We start from the raw sequence: 17,413 nt of genomic DNA, 5'->3' as shown, positions 1-17,413 counted from the left end.
ACGCTGTCTGCAAATCACCTTCCCTTGTAATCCCTGCTAAGCTTTCTAAGCAAACGTAAGTTCATGTTGAGAGAGATTTGGCCAATATAAATAAATCCCTGATAGTGCCGATATGATACGTGGAGGACTCATCCTTTGTTATTCTGCCACAGCCAAATGCAACCCTCCTCGACTCAGATTGGTGAATGCTTGTATGACAACACTTAGTAATCTTTGTCTTTTAATACTTTCTTTCTCATGGGCTGTGTTTCTGGCATTTAAGAAGTCTTAAAAAGCAGCTGATGATAGTTAGATATGGGGGAGGATACTATTCATAAAGTGCTAGTAAATTATGAATAAGAGGATGAGGTGGGGGAGGATATAGCTCAAATGGTAGGACGTCTGCTTTAGCATGCACAAGGTCCTGGGTTCAATCTCCAGTCACTCCTCCAAAAAAATAAATAAATAAATAAACCTAATTACCACTCCCTAACAAAAAAAAAAAAATATGAAAACGAATATATGTATGTGTATGCAAGACTGGGACACAGTGCTGCACACCAGAAACTGACACACAGTAAGTGACTGTACTTCAATAAAAAATGAAGATAAAAAAAGAGGGTATATTTTAGAGGGAGGTTTATCATTTTTCAAATATGAATGTTTAATCTTCCAGAAAAGAAACTGGGAACTTAAAAACACAGCCTCTCTCCCTCTTTTGTTGTAATTAAAAATATTATGTAATTAAGACTATTACTAAGGTGTGCTCACTCAGTTACAGTACTGTGGCTTTAGTTCACTTGCTTACGCTGGTTATTACAGGAGTCCTCATAAAATAAACACCCCATCTTTGCTGCAGGGACTTGGCAGATCTGTTTTGCACTTCAGTCAACTCCCGATTGTGACAAAGCACATCTCTTTCAAGCCTAGACCGCAAGCTCTTTGAAAGCAGGGGACCGCTCACGTGGCTTCCCGACCCGTTCCTGACTACAGCCATCAGGGAGTGCTGGGCAAGCCTTTGGTCTGATTCTGCTTGGGAGGGGGTGTATTATCCTCTCAGTTACAGAATATGAAGCAAAAAGCCAGGATGAAAAGGACACCCAACTTGAGGATGTACTTTAATTCTTGTCTTTATGGTAGAAGTCGAACAGTTTTTTATATTGTGTGTTATATAAATGCAAATCTAATGAACACCTCTCCACAGACTGTGTTGTCTGAACTAAAGCGGTCACATGAGCGTCCTTTATGAAAATGGACAGCCCTCTGAGAAGTCACATCTGAGACCAGCCCCCAGCGCAGGGCAGAGGTGCCTTTGCTCCGCTCCGGGGGCTGCAGCCCTTGACCGCTGCCTGGTTGAATGTAGTTCTGTACCTACCGAGAGAACTGGTTGATGGAAGCTGGTCAGTCTGGGGGTACAAGAGCCCAGAGGCGAGTGTGCCCGTCAGGCACTTTGGGGAGCTGAGCGCCCTGCCCTGGGGGCAGACATCAGGCAACCTGAATCTGCTTACCAAACATTCAGATGCCCAGTAGTTATTGGTAGTTATTAAGTAAATATTTGTTGAATGAGCTCTTCTAGTTCTAAATCCATGTTTACTAAACCACCTTCTGACTATAAACTGACTCTACGTGACCAAAAATAAAATATTTTTAAAATTATGCTTCAAGGAGATTTCTGTTTGATAGATACTACATGGTTAGTTCTTGCGGTCATTTTATCAGGTGGAGGGTTTCCAGCTGCAGGTGACAGGAAACCCAACTCAAATGCTGTGGGGGAGGGCAGAGCTCAGTGGTGAGCGTGTGCTAGGCGTGCACAAGGTCCTGGCTTCAATCCCCAGTACCCTCTCCAAAAATGAATGAGTAAGTAAACCTAATTACCTCCGACCCCCCCAGTTTTTTTTTAATTCCGCCCACCGTAGGGGATACCTGTAGACGAGGTTCCAGGGCTCGTTGGTGCAGAAGCTCAGCTGTGCCAGCAGGGACCTGAGGTCTTCCCGCCTCTCTCCTCTGGCAGCATTAGCCTCATCCCTCACCCTCTCCGAGTCATAAAACAGCTACTGTTTGTCAGCTGGGTGCCCTTCCTTGTTTATGAAATAAAGTCCTCCCTCCCAGTCTGTTCAGGCCGTGTTAGGTCAGATGCCCGCCCTGGAGCAGTTACGGGGCCGGAGGAATGCCTCGCACTGATTAGGCCGATCCTGTGTTTCTTTCTGATCCAGGGAGGAGGGGGCTGGGAATGACCATAATTGGTTTACAGTAACCAGCACCTGTCCCGGAGCGCTGGGGGTCATGTCCCCCTAGATACTTAGGCCTCTTGGGAGAATGGCTGTTGGGCAGACAACTTCTGCAATAACATCTCCTCTAGTCTCCAAAAATGTCGGCCGCACTGCGGTTTGAACGTGTCGGCACCAGCTGGTGGTCTTCCTAGAGTAGGTGACGGACTTCGGCGGTCCTCCTCACCCCCTCCTGCAGCGAGGACGCGGTCAGCGCAGCACAGCTGCGGGCTCTCCGCCTAGGGCACGTACCGGTTAGAGTCCCTCGTCTTCTCGGAAAGATCAAAATCTCTCTTGTTATCTTGCAGACACAGTATACTTGCATTTGATCTTAGCTCTTACTGTCTTGTGAATCTGATAAAAAATATTGGGTGCTTTGAAGACTGCCATTCACAGAACCGCTTTGACCGCGATGCTGCTTTGGAGGGAAAGTGGAAGCTGGTTATTTGGTGACCATTGCTCTTTCCCCACTTTTCATAAGTTAGCACCTTGAGTAGTTTTGTCATGAGTATGTACGTAAACTAGGATGCTCTACCTGTATGAGAACGAAGCCCTTATTTTGGATTCCCTTTTAATATTAAAATGCAGAGACCTTAGTCTAGATGTTGACTGATCAAACGTTATTGGTAAAATTGATATTAAAACCAGTTCCTTTAATTGTTCACAACTGGGAAAGCATGAGCTAAAAGTGACCCATCTCTGTATTTCTTCCGGTATGCATTATTGAGTAATAAAGTTAATTTTCCCTCGTTGAGCAGGGTTATTTCATGTGACTAAAGGAGCTTTCAGATCAGTATCTCTGAGTAAGAGTCTTCTGATATTTACCTATTATTCTGTTTCCGTTGTACCTGGAAATCTTCCCTTATTGAGAAACCATTGGTGTGTTGGCCTGAATTACAATGCTAATCTCTCGGTAGAGGGGGAAGTTAGAATAATCCACACTAAGTACTTGGCACCATGTCGTCCCCACAAGAGCCCCCCACTCCCCTTTTCAGGCCATGAGCTGCTCCCTCTCCGGGTGTGACACCCGCCGCCTCTCCGTCCACCTCTTCCTCCTCCTTCAGCTGCACACGCTCTGCAGATCCTGACCCCGGCCTCCCAGCCGCCCGCCTTGCCTGCCGCTGTGCAGACAAAGCTCCCTTTAGATGGAGGTCGCTGTGGATTCCTGGTCTCTGCGGCACACAGTAATACTTAGCAGTCCTTTTTCCTATCCTGGCCATCTCACTTTTTCTCCATGTCTGCTGTTTTATACTTTCACTAATCTCTTCAAGCCTTTTGTCTCACCTCCAGGACATGCCCCTTCCTCCCCTCCCCTTCTCCAACCTGTATTTACCTCCAGGCTTAACCTTAACCCTTTTCCTGTTGTCTCAGAAGAAATGATAGCGGATACAAGGACCCTGAAATTAGGAAGAGGCCCACCAAAGTGTGGGTCCTTGCCGCCAGATGTGAAAGGGCTCACAGCAGAGGCAGAGGGACAAAGTGAATGACTGCTTTATTGCTTCAGAAGAGGAAAAGGAAAGAAAACGTTGGAGCAGGGAAGAGGAAAGCGCTGGAGCGGGGAGCCAGCAGCCGAGATGGCCCGTCGAGACAGCTCCAGGCTGGGCCATGTGGACTTTCATGGGAGGCTTCTGTCCTCATGTCTTCCATCTGGGTGTGATGGAGCCAATTGCCCTGTCTTCCATGCTTGTACGGGCTTTTCCTGTTGCTGTCATGGCGCTGGTGGGTGTGTCGTTTAGCAGCTCATACACTGCAGTGTGCTTGAGGCTCCACTGGAAGTCAGATCCTCTGCCATCTTGGGCTCAGTTGGTTCTAACCAGTTCTTGTTTCTTCTCTTTGCAGCAGCTTCCTGAGACTTAGATAAGAGTAATTGGTTTCTATTCAAAGGAGGGGTAGGGGTATAATCCTGGGGACAGCAGCCTTGGTAACAAAAAAGAAAGTTACTTTGAATCAGCATGCTGGCAATCTGGTGGACCCAGTGTCTCCCCTGCCCTCTCCAAAAAACCATCTCCAAAGATTCTGCCCAGCCAGAAACAAGAAGCAGGGGTTGGGGGCCAGAGAGGGGTGGGGCCTTAAGGAGGACCTGGGACCTTGCCCCAAGGCTGCACTGCTCCTCCCCTGTCTCTGCACTCCCTCCCTTCCCAGATTAGCTCCTGTTTGAGTCTGCCCTTCGGAACTCAGGGAAGATGAAGGAGGCGGAATGAAGCCTATTTCCTACAAACAGGAAACAGGGAACACAGAACGATCTGTACCAGGGAGGACCCCTCGGGGTCCCGCTCAGTATGAGAAAGGAGGTCTCTCTTCGTTTCTGAGACTAAGGTCTACCTTCCGCCTCAGACCTCATCTCTCAAGTCTCAGAAACTCCTGTCCCCAAGCATCCCTTTCTTTTTCTGCTGGTACCTTCCTGTCTGCTGGCCGTCCGCACCACACCCTCCGTTCCGGCCCCATCTCCTTCCATCACAGCCAGGGTCCTGCTGAGAGTCGGCAGTGCTTTTTACCTGCGGCGTGTCACTTCCTCAGCTCTTGGGCTGACCGCTCTCGGCCCCCCTCGCGTGGACCTGGTTGTACTCGGGGCGCCAATGGGTGCAGCCAAGGCCTTTGCAGCCTCTGTAACTTAACCGCTCTTCACAGCCAGCCCTTATAGGAACTGCTTCCCGATCTCCCCCGTGGGTCACAGGTGTTTGATCTTTCATCTCTCTGGATCTGCGCTCAGTATCTTGTCACAAAATGGACACGTCCTCAGAACCCTCAGTATTTCTTATCTCAGTTAGCAGTGTCACGAAGGAGCTGCTTCCCTAAGCCAGAAACCAAGGAACCTTCTCAGATGGCTCCACTGTCCCTGCACCGTTTCTGCCAGGAAGTGAACTGCGTGGAATGAATCCTGCAGTCAAGGCCATCTGCCTTTGCTCCTTCTCTGACCTTTGGGAATCTTGTGGGAGAAGCTACAAAGGCAAAGGTCATCTGGTGTACTCCCTCGGACTGAGCTTCCCTCAAGGCTGAAGGTCATCGCTGACTGTCAGTTGTTGAGCAAACATACTGTGCTCTTCAACACACTTTCTGGCCGGGTTCCCACTGTCGGCGGTTGTCGTTGTGGCTGGAGCTCAGTCTGACTTTAGCACATGCCACCACTCAGCTGGGGTCTGGGAAACTCAGCGTGGCTTGAAATGAGTGTGAAAACAAGTCAGTAAGTTTCAAATGAGGTTTCTCCCCTGGAGTTAATGCTTCGGCTTTGTGTTACCTATTTCAATGGAAGCCATTTTTTCCAGACCTATATTTTTTGTCTGTATTCCTGAATGGCTGACTTTTGCCCAAGACTGATTTCTAATTATTTGATACCATTTCTTTTGTCTCATTTAACATTTCTCATGCAGAATGAAAAATAGCGTAGTAGCGTGTAGCTGGTTTAGATTTTCTATTTGGGGATATGCTCTTTCCCCCGCCCTGAAGCTGCATTCCTTCCGAGGACACCCTCGTCAGGTGAATGTAATTATCATAATTTGGTTGCAAAAAATTTCTTGGTGATTTTGAGCAAATTAACATCCGCTATAATGAAACAACATCAAAACCAATTAAAGTAGACACAATTGTTTAAGTAGTTCATACTTAAACTATCTTATACAACCTAGCAATGTATCTTGCACAGCCCTCCATTCATTGCTCTGTCGTATGACTGTGTACCTGCTCCTCTGAAGACTTTTTGTAGCTGTTAAGCACTGTACACGTGACATATATACATGATGTGCAATGTGTATGTCATTTCAACTTCAAGAAAGGAAAGAGAAAAAGAAAGAAAAAATCCCACAGATTTTAAAAACAAAATAAGTCAGTATAACTGGTGCATTTTGTACCGGAATCACAGATGTGGGCGTGGTGTGTGAGAGCCTCACTGCTGTAAAAAACCAGCGAGCCTCACACCCCGAGGAGAGAACGTCAGGTTTTGTAGATCCGTCTCCTGGCTCTCGGTTCCAAGGAGGGCTGTGAAATCCAAATTCCCTCATCAGCAGGAGGAGTTTAACTGAACCTCTTCATAAAGTTGGATCCTTGTCACCTACGGGGAATGTGATTGCCCACTGGGGTGCTTGGTTTTATTTGTGTCAACCAAGCTCAGATATTTCCAGACAGAAAAATACCAGGATGCACAGCCTGGTGCCTCACCTGCTGCTCCTTCCTTCTGGGTACCGTTTCCCCCTTGAAGCACATCCTTTGGTAATCCTTTCTGTTTGAATGTGTGTAGTAAACTTACAGTCATTGTCTGATAACATCACCTATTCTTCTAATTTTTATAAAACTTTCTGAGATCATCATGGATTCACAGGCAGTTTTAAGAACAGAGATCTCATGTGCCCTTTACTCTGTTTTCCCCAGTGGTCACATTGCAGAACTGTCATGACATCACAACCAGGATACTGATGCTGCCCCGGCTACTGACACAGATCACTTCTATCAGCACAAAGATCTCTCCTGTGCCCTTTTGGAGACACATACTCTTCCTCCCTGCTCCCCCCACCTCCTTAGCCCCGGGCAACCACTGATCTGTTCATCATTTCTGTAATTCCTTTGTTTCAGGAGTGTTCTGTAAATGGCCTCACGCAGTGCGTAATCTTTCAGGATTGACTTTTCCACGCAGCGTGATTCTCTGCAGAGCCATCCGGCTTACTGCTTGTAGCAGCAGTTCACTCCCTACTCACTTATTGCCGAGTATTATCATTCTTTGGTATGAACGTACTCATTTGTTTAACCAGTCACCTGTTGCAGAACATCTGGGTGGTTTGCAGTTCGGGGCTATGACAAATAAAGCTACTGCAGACGTTCATGGGCAGGGTTTTGTGTGATCGTTAAGTCTTCAGTTTTCTGGGATAAATGCCTAGGGGTGCAGTTGCTCAGTCATGGTGGTTGAATGTTTAGTTTTTTTTGAGAAACTGTCAATTTTCCAGATTAGCTATACCATGTTATATTTCTACCAGCAGTGTAGGAGTGATCTAATTTCTGTGCATCCTCGCCAGGATTTGGTGTTGTCACTACTTTTTATTTTAGCCTTTCTGATAGGTGTGTAGTGACACCTCAGTATGGTTTTAAATTACATTTCCCTAATTTATTGGCTAACATTTTTTTTAGTTGGCTAACGATCTTAAACATATTTTCACATGCTCATTTGCCACATGTGTTATCTTCTTCAGTGAAATGTCTCTTCATGTCTTATGCCCATTTTCTACTTGGGTTGTTTGATTTTGTAATTAATTTTTTTGTTGAATTACAGTTGATTTACAATATTTTGTTAGTTTCAGTTGTATAGCAAAGTGATTCAGTTATATATATATTTCAGATTATTTTCCAGTGTAGGTTATTACATGATATTGAATATAGTTCCCTGTGCTTTACAGTAAATCCTTGTTGCTTTTCTATTTTACATATAGTAGTTTATATCTACTAATTCCATACTCCTAATTTATCCCTCCCCCTCTCCGTTTCCCCTTTGGTAAACATAAGTTTGTTTCCTATGTCTGTGAGTCTGTTTCTGTTTGGTATATACATTCATTATATAATTTTTTAGATTCCATATATAAGTGATATCACATAATATTTGTGTTTCTCCATCTGACTTAATATTCTCTATGTTGCTGCAGTGGCATTATTTCATTCTTTTTTATGGCTGAGTAATATTCCTCTGTGTGTGTGTGTGTGTGTGTGTGTGTGTGTGTGTGTGTGTGTGTGTGTGTGTGTGTGTATCCCACATCTTCTTAATCCAGTCATCTATTGATGGGCACTTGGGTTATTTCCATGTCTGGGCTCTTGTAAATAGTGCTGCTGTGAACATTGGGATGCATGTGTCTTTTCAAATTAGAGGCTTTTTTCATCTTTTCTGTATATATGCCCAGGATTGGGATGGTTGGATCATATCATAGCCCTATTTTTAGTTTTTTGAGGAACCTCCATACTCTTCTCCATAGTGGCTGCACTAATTTACATTCCCACCAGCAGTGTAAGAGGGTTCCCTTTTCTCCACACCCTCTCCAGCATTTGTTATTTGTAGACTTTTTTGATGACGGCCATTCTGACCAGTGTCAGGTGGTACCTCACTGTGGTTCTGATTTGCATTTTCCTGATGATCAGTGACGCTGAGCATCTTTTTGTGTGCCTGTGGGCCATCTGTATGTCTTCTTTGGAGAAATGTCTATTTAGGTCTTCTGCCTATTTTTGATTATGTTGTTTGCTTTCTTGTTATTGAGTTGTATGAGCTGTTTGTGCATTTTGGAAATTAAGCCCTTGTTGGTCACATCATTTGCAAATATTTTCTCCCATTCCATAGGTTGTCTCTTCATTTTGTTGATGGTTCCCTTTGCTGTGCAAAAGCTTTAAGATTGATTAGGTCCCATTTGTTTGTTTTTATTTCTCTGCCTGGGGAGACTGCTCTAAGGGAATATTGCTGTCATTTGTGTCAGAGAGTGTTTTATCTATGTTCTCTTCTAGGAGATTTATGGTGTCATGTCGTGTGGTTTTGATTTGCATTTTCCTGATGAGCAGTGATGCTGAGCATCTTTTCATGTGCCTGTTGGCCATTTGCAGGTCTTCAAACCATTCTGAGTTTATTTTTGTATGTGGTGGGAAGGCGTCTAATTTCATTGATTTACTTGTAGCTGTCCAGCTCTTCCAACCCTACTTGTTCAAGAGACTGTCTTTTCTCCATTGTATATTCTTGCCTCCCTTGTCATAGATTGATTGACTGTAGGTTTATTTCTAGTCCACTGATCGATATGTCTGTTTTTGTGCCAATACCATGCTCTTTTGATTACTATAGCTTTATAGTACAGTCTGAAGTCTGGGAGGGTCATTTCTCCAGCTTTGTTCTTTTTCCTCGGGATTGCTTTGGCAATTCTGCGTCTTTTGTGGTTCCATATAAATTTTAGGATAATTGTTCTAGTTCTGTGAAAACTGTCCTAGGTAATTTGATAGAGATTGCATTAATCTGTAGATTGGATAGTATGGTCGTTTTAACAATATTAATTCTTCCAGTCCAAGAGCATGAGATATCTTTCCATTTCTTGTTATCACCTTCAATTTCCTTTCCAATTTTTTGTGTTTTTCAGTGTATAGGTCTTTCACCTCTTTGGTTAAGTTTATACCTTGGTATTTTTTTGGATGCAATTTTAAGTGGGATTTGTTTTTTAACTTTCTGATATTTCATTATTATTGTGAAGAAATGCAACAGATTTCTGTATGTTAATCTTGTATCCTGCTACCTTGTTGAATTCATTTATTTGTTCTAGAAATGGGTTGTTTAATTTTTTTTTACTGTGTTTTGAGAGGTTTTTTTAAAAATTAATTTATATATATTCTAGATGCTAGTCCTACATTGGATATTTTGCAGATTTTTCACTCAGTCTGTAGCTTGTCTTTTCATTCTCTTAACAAAGTTTTCTATAAAGCAAATGTTTTCTATTTTGATGAAGTCCAATTTATCAATTTTTCCTTTTATAGATTTTGGGGGTGGGGGGCATCCAATCCAGTCTCAGACCTCTTTACTTTGTCCTGAGGATCTTCTCCTATTTTTCCTAAAAGTTTTATATTAATGTTGTACCTTTTAAGTCTGTGGTCTATTTTCAGTTAATTCTGCATAAGATATGAGGCTTAGGTCAAGGCCCTTTTTCTTCCCCCTTGTGGATGTCCAGTTGCTTCAGCACCATTTGTTGAAAAGGCTAACTTTCTTCTATTAAATGGTTTTTGCACCTTCAAAAGCAGCTGGACATATTAATGTGGGTCTGTTTCTTAGTTCTCTGTGCTGTTCCGTTGATGAATGTGTCTCTCCCCCTGCTCACCCCTCACAGTTGTGATTACTGTGTCAGATGAAGTGATTCCTTCCACTGTTTCTTTTTCAAAGTTGTTTTTGCTATGCTAGTTCCTTTGTCTTTCCATATAAATTTTAGAATCATCTTATCTGTATCTACCAAAAAGTCTCTTGCTAGAAATAGGAAATTTTCTTAAACATAGGCATCAATTTGGAGAGAATTAGCATCTTTGCTTTGTCCAGTCTTTAATCCATGGACACAGTGTGTCTTCCTATGTATTTAGAGGGGTTTTTTTGTTTCTTTCATCAGCATTATGTCGTTTTTAGCATAGAAATCCTTCCCATGTTTTGTTAGATTTATGCCATTTTTTTCAGTGATTATAAGTGGTATTATATTTTAAATCTTGATGCTGATGTGTTTGTTGTTAGTATATAGAAATACGATTGATTTTTATATCCTACAGTCTTGACCTTGCTTAACTCACTTACCAGTGATAGGAGGTTTTATTTTTTTTTTAAGAGTCCTTCAATTTTTCTTTGTAGACAATCATTATCTGCCAATAGGAACAATTTTATTTCTTCCTTTTTGATCTGTGTACCTTTGTTTCCTTACTTTGTATGCCTTACTCTTATTTAATATCAAACAGGGATATTAAATAAGAGTGGTGGGATACGATCCAGCAATCCCATTCCTGGGCACATATCTGGAGGGAACTCTAATTCAGAAAGATACATGCACCCCAGTGTTCACAGCAGCACTGTATACAACAGCCAAGACATGGAGACAACCTAAATGTCCATCGATAGATGACTGGATAAAGAAGTTGCCTATATTTATACAATGGTACTCAGCAATAAAAAAGAATAAAATAATGCCATTTACAGTGACATGGATGGATCTGGAGATCGTCATTCTAAGTGAAGTAAGCCAGAAAGAGAAAGAAATATACCATATGGTATCACTCATATGGGGAATCTAAAAAAAGAGGAAAAAAAGAAAGAAAAAGGATACTAATGAATTCCTCTACAAAACAGAAACAGACTCACAGACATAGTAAATGATCTTATGGTTACTGGGGTGGGGAAGGGGTTGGGAAGGCATAAATTTGGGGGGTTGAGATTTGCACATGTTAACCACTATATATAAAAACAGATTTAAAAGAAAAAAAGAGTGGTGAGAGCAGATAGTCTTACTTTGTTTCTGGTCTTAGGGAGAAAGCAGTCTTTTCACCATTCAGTGTAAGGTTAGCTGTAGAAATTTCTAAATGATCATTATCAAGTTGAGGAAGTTCCTTTCTGGTTTTTTGTTTCTGTTTTTGAGAGTTTTTATCATGAATGAGTGTTGATTTCTGTGAAATGCTTCTTCTGCATCAGTTGATAGGACCATGTGATTTTTCTTTTTAGCCTGTCAATAGAGTAATTGCATTGATTGATTTTTCAGATATTGAACCAGCCTTTCATCTCTGAAACAAAGCCCACTTGGTCATAGTGTATAATTTATATGTATATATAAAACTGAATTCTGTTTGCTAATATTTTGTTAAGTGTTCATGAGAGATACTGTTCTGTGGTTGGTGTTGCTTTAATACTGTCCTTTTCTGGCTTTGGTATCAGGGAAATACTAACTTCAGAAAATGACTAGGGAAGGGTTCCCTCCTTTTCAGTTTTCTCAAAGACGTGGTATAGAATTGGTGTTGGTTCTTTCTTAAATGTCTGTAGAATTCTCTAGTAAAACCATCCTGGCCTGAACGTTTCTTTTGTGTGAGTTTTAGAATTACAAATTCAGTTTCCTTTATAGTTATAGGACTATTTAAGCGATCTGTTTTATGTTGGGTGAGTTGTAGGACTTTGCGTTTTCAAAAAATGGGTCCATCTCTTGTAAGTTGTCAAATTAAAGTGTGTGGAGCTGTTATTGCTCCTCCTTTGTCATCCTGCTGGGTCTGTAGTGCTGCACCTTGACATTGGCTATTTGTGTCCTCACTTGCTGTCTTTTTTTTTTTTTTTTTCTGTCAGTGTTTGTTACATCGCTGAGTTAACAGTGGCCCCTGCACATTGGCGCCTCTGTGGTTTTCTTCTCCCCAACAAGCTGAGACGTTAGTTCAAAGCCTGCCAGCGCCAGATTCAAATTCTTACATACTCAGTTGCTTTAAATACGGCCCAGAGAAGCACATCATTATTTTTAGCCATAAGTGGCTGCCTGCTTTGAATACCCGGTGAAGCCGCGCTCACTGTCTGCTCACCTCTGATCAGGCAAGCTCTGGGGCTGTCACAGACCTCCAGCAGATGCTGCCGAGCGACGTCACCTGGACACGTTAAGCCCCCTTGGAGGGGGTGCTCTTCTCCCCAGGTGTCCCCTTGCCCTGTTGCCCGCCGGGCACCTTGTCGGCAAGGCCTCCTGCCGTGAGGGACTCCCCTCCCACGCAGCCTGTCTAAGTTGTCACGGTGCTACCCGGACGAAGGTAGGTGTGTGCCGTGACCGTCTCAAGGTCATGCCCTTTTCCTTGATCAGCCCCCACATCCTTCAGCTCACCAGTTTTGCTAGAGTTTGTCAATTTTATTGATCTTTTCAAGGAATCAGCTCTTTGTTTTTCTGTTTTCAGTTTCATTGATTTCTGCTCTTGGTTTCCTTCTTTCTGCTTGTTTTATGTTTATTTTGCTCTTCCTATGCTAGGTTTTGAGGTGCTTCGATAATTGAGACTTTTCCTCTTTTCTAATATATGCATGTAGTCGTGTAGTGCTCTGAACTTTCTTTTCAGCACTGCTTTAGTTGTAACCCACAAATCTTGATAAGTTATATTTTCATTTCCATTCAGTTCAGTGCAGTTTTCGATTTCCCAGGAGACCCTCTTTAAATCATGGGTTGTTTAGAAGTGTCCTGGTTAGTATCCGAGTAGTTGGAGATTTTCCTTTTGTCTTTATGTTACTGATTTCTAGCTTGATGCCATTGTGGTTGGAGAACACATTCTTTGTGATTGCAATCATTTTAAATTTGTTAAAGTTTATTTTATGGCCCAGGGTGTGGCCTACCTTGATACACGTTCCATGGGACCTTGAAAAGAATATGTACCCTGCTCTTGTTGGGCGGAGTGTTCTATAAACGTTGACTCAAACCTGTTGGTTGACTGTGCTGAGTTCTTCTGTATCTTTGCTGATTTCTGTCTAGTTCTGTCAGTTGTTGAGAGAGAGGTGTTGACGTTTACAGCCATAATGGTGGGCTTGTCTGTTTCTCCTTTCGGTTCTGTCAGGTTTTAGTTTGACTTATTTTATAGCTCCATTTTTTAGTGCACACATTGAGGATTCCTATATCCTATTGGGGGATTTACCCTTTTATCATTATACAGTGACCCTCTCTGTCTCTGGTCATTTTCTTTGCCCTAAAGCATGTTTTATCTGATAATGATAATGATTGACTTTGATTAAAATTTGCGTGATATTATTTTTTTTCATTCTTTCATTTTCAACCTGCCTGAAATCATAATTGAAGTGAGTTTCTTGGAGGCAGCATGTAGTCAGGTCATGTTTTTCCATCTGACCTGCCAATCTTTGTCTTTTAATTGGTATATTTATATGGTTTATGTTTAATGTAAGTATTGAGCTATTAAATTTGTTTTTTCCATTTTATATTTTTACTTTCTATTCTGTTTTTTTATTTCCCTCTTTTCTTTTTCTAATCTTTCTGTGGTTTATGAGAATATTTTTTAGAATTCCATTTGATTTACCTATTTTTTTATTGAAGTACAGTCAGTTACAATGTGTCAATCTCTGGTGCACAGCACAATGTCCCAGGCATGCATATACATACATATATTCATTTTCATATTCTTTTTCATTACAAGACATTGACTATAGTCCCCTGTGCTATACAGAAGAAACTTAGGTTTTTAAATATATTTTTATATACAGTGGCTAACATTTGCAAATTTCAAACTCCCAAATTTATCCCTTCCCACCCTCTTTCCCCCATAACCATAAGATTGTTTACTAAGTCTGTTATCTGTTTCTGTTTTGTAGATGAGTTCATTAGTGTCCTCTTTTTTTTCTTTTTTTTCCGATTCCATATATGAGTGATACCATATGGATTTACCTGTTTCTGAGTATGACCTGTTTCCCTGATGTTCTGGGGTCTGTCTCTTCGCATAGTTGTTTTAGTGGTCGCTCTGGGTATTAGACTGTATATACATACCACAGTCTACTGGTATCATCATTTTACCAGTTTGAGTGAAATATAAAACCCTTACATCCGTTGACAGCCATGCCTTGTGCTTCACAGAGTGCATTTTTTACAAATTGAAGGTTCACGGCAACTCTACATTGAACAAGTCTGCTGGCACCATCTTTCCAACAGCATTTGCTCACTTCACGTCTCCGGGTCATGTTCTGGTAATCCTTGCAACATTTTAAACTTTTTCATTATTATTATAGTTGTTATGGTGATCAGTGATCTTTAATGTTACTGTGGCCAAAAGATTATGACTTGCTGAGGGTTCAGATGATGGTTAGCGTTTTTTACCAATGAAGTATTTTTTAATTAAAGTATGTACATTGGTTTTTAAGACATAATACTACTGCACACTTAACAGACTACAACGTAGTGTAAACATAACATTTATATGCACTGGGAAGCCAAATCCAATCCTCCATGTTACTTAAATTCTCATATTTTATTTCTCTTCAATTCTCTGTTCTGCCTCCTTGTAATTTTCTTCATTCTCTATTCCAGTTCACTAATTTTCTCCTTAGTCATGTTAATTCTGTTCTTTAACTCATTTATTGACTTTTTAAAATTTATAATTCAGTGATACCTAAGATTCATAATGTCAGCATTTGTTAAAGGATGAGACAGATTTGTGGAACAATCTCAAAGCACACGTTTTGCTTGTGGTGTTTGTGTTTTGTTTTGTGTTGTTTTAATGAGGAGGAGGTAATTAGGTTTATTCATTGATTTCTGCTTGGAGGAGGTACTAGGGATTGAACCCAGGACCTCTTGGGTGCTGAGCATGGGCTCTACCACTTGAGCTACACCCTGCCCCCTATTGACTGTTTATTTTTAAAGACTGCAGTTTTTATTTCTAGACACATTCTAGAAATCTACCTCTTTTTATATCACTTTATTCTTTTCTTATGGATTCAATTATTTTTTACAGTATTAATCAGCTTGAGTATAGTTTCTTAGGTTCTTTTTTTAATCAGATTCTTGAAAGTTTAATGTTTTGGGATTGCTGACTAATTGAAGATGGACTGTTCCCTTGAGTGTTTTTTAATTTTAGATTGTGAGCTCATCTTCAGAGGAGCTGTAAGTGTGGGAATCCTCTATACCTCGGGCTGAGGGTGTTTCTTTCCAGAGTGATCTGCATTTGCTTCTTCCAGGCATCCCATTATTTTAAATTTCTTGACTTGAAGATTCATTTTCCACATTTTTTAAACATTTTTTATTGATTTATAATCATTTTACTCCACATGTTTTTTAAATTTGAACTTCAGACTCACATGATAAACCTTCAAAGTGGAATGTTTTTTTGCTGAGAGGCCAGGCAGAGTCAGAGAGGGCTCCTTGTCTTCCTGCGCTGGGGAGAGGATTTTTCCCCAGCCTGTCCTTTCACTTCCGGCTGAGCCCTGAAGAGAGTTGCAGTTCAGCTCACTACTCCTTCCTTCACGTGGGCACATAAGAAACATTCCAATTTGTGTACACAAATAATTTTTTCTCTCAAGGCTTACTTTTGCCTACATAGTGACAGCATCTTCACCTGATTTTCATCTTTCTTTTATATATTATATATATATTTTATATATTATATATATATATTGATTGAAGTATAGTCAGTTTACAATGTTGTCAATTTCTAGTGTACAGCACAATGCTTCAGTCATATAGGAACATACATATATTCATTTGCATATATTCACCGTAAGTTACTGCAAGGTATTGAATATAGTTCCCTGTGCTATACCATATAAACTTGTTGTTTATTGGATTTTGTGAGAATCCTCCTGTACTTCAAAGCGAGAGACACTGTGCCACAGTTCAGTAGGCATCTGTGTGATTCAGTTGGTTTATAGATGTAATTCTTGGTGTATTCATGGGAGATGGTGAGCTATGAGTCTCTCTACACTGCCATCTTGGTTCAACCTCTGATTTTCATCTTTTTTTATGTAATGTTTGGGGCTTTATTTCTTAAATAGAAGGAGATATGGAACCAGAGTGAGAAATTCCAATATTTCCATTTTAACCTGACCATCTTAACCAGCTTCCCTTCAATTTCTTGGTTTGTAAAAGCTGTTTGATGAAAATAATTAGACTTGGCACATTTTATTTTGTGTGTGTAGTGAAACATACATTACATAAGATCTGCCATTTTAACCCTTTTTAACTCTACAGTTCAGTGGCATTAAGTACATTCACATTGTTGTACAACCATTACCACCACCATCCATCTCCAGAACTTTCTCATCTTTCGTATCTACTGAATGCAAACTCTCCATTTCCTCTCCCCCATCCCCTCCCCAACAATCACCCTTCTACTTTCTGTCCCTATGAGTTTGATGACTCTGAGTACCTCATGTCCTGGAAGTGGAATCTTCTGGTATTTGTCCTTTTGTGCCTGGCTTATTTCACTTAGCACAATTTTCTCAGAGTTTATCCATGTTGTAGCATGTGCCAGAAAGTCCTTCCTTTTTAATGTTGAATAATATCCCAATGTATGTATATACTATATTTTGTTTATCCATCTATCCATCAATGGATATTTGAGTTGGTTCCATCTTTTGGCTACCGTGAGTAATACTGTTATGAACACTGATAGGCTTGCTTTTAAAACGGGCAGTGGGAAGCATAAAACTTGATATTTTTAAATGCTGACAATTCTAATAGCACTGCCCTATAAGTTTAATTGCCTACAACCATTTGAAAATCATGAGAGGCTGACAGCTTAATCTTGGAGTGATATGAATGTAGTTCTTAGGAAACAGGGCTAGCCCAGGCACCGGCAAAGAAATAGACTATTTGGGCTTAACTGGAAGGAGCCAGGGCCAGCAGTGCTTGGTCTGGGCTGGACACAGGAGTGCAGAGGTGACACCTGCAGGGGTGCACACAAGGGAACCAGGAATGTGGAGCAGGGCCTGCAGGGCCAGGGGATGAGCCTGGCAGCCAGGGGTGAGCAGTGGTGGGTCAGGATCAAAGGGTGATCGTGGGAGACGGGGTGGGTGCTCTGCAGGGCCTGGACTGAGCAGAACGAGAGTTCTTTCCTAATAAAAAGCAAAAATGAATCTCCAGGGCCGTATGAGGCTCCTAATGCTACATCACTCTAATTTACAGACTCCGTGCTGGAAAGCCTCTTTTTCCGGTTATAGAAAGTAGGATCCCAAATTAAATGTATTCCAAGTGGGGGAG

At 41.4% G+C, this 17,413-nt stretch overlaps 1 protein-coding gene across 1 annotated transcript in view; it reads left to right on the top strand.

Annotated features, from left to right (window-relative positions):
- Nucleotides 1–17,413, top strand: part of RAB4A (RAB4A, member RAS oncogene family) — a 43,015-nt gene that overhangs the window by 5,530 nt on the left and 20,072 nt on the right. The window lies entirely within an intron of this gene.

Source organism: Camelus bactrianus, chromosome 11, assembly GCF_048773025.1.
Source record: "Camelus bactrianus isolate YW-2024 breed Bactrian camel chromosome 11, ASM4877302v1, whole genome shotgun sequence".
In the NCBI taxonomy this organism is placed as follows: domain Eukaryota; kingdom Metazoa; phylum Chordata; class Mammalia; order Artiodactyla; family Camelidae; genus Camelus; species Camelus bactrianus.
This window is presented reverse-complemented; position numbering and strand designations above follow the sequence as displayed.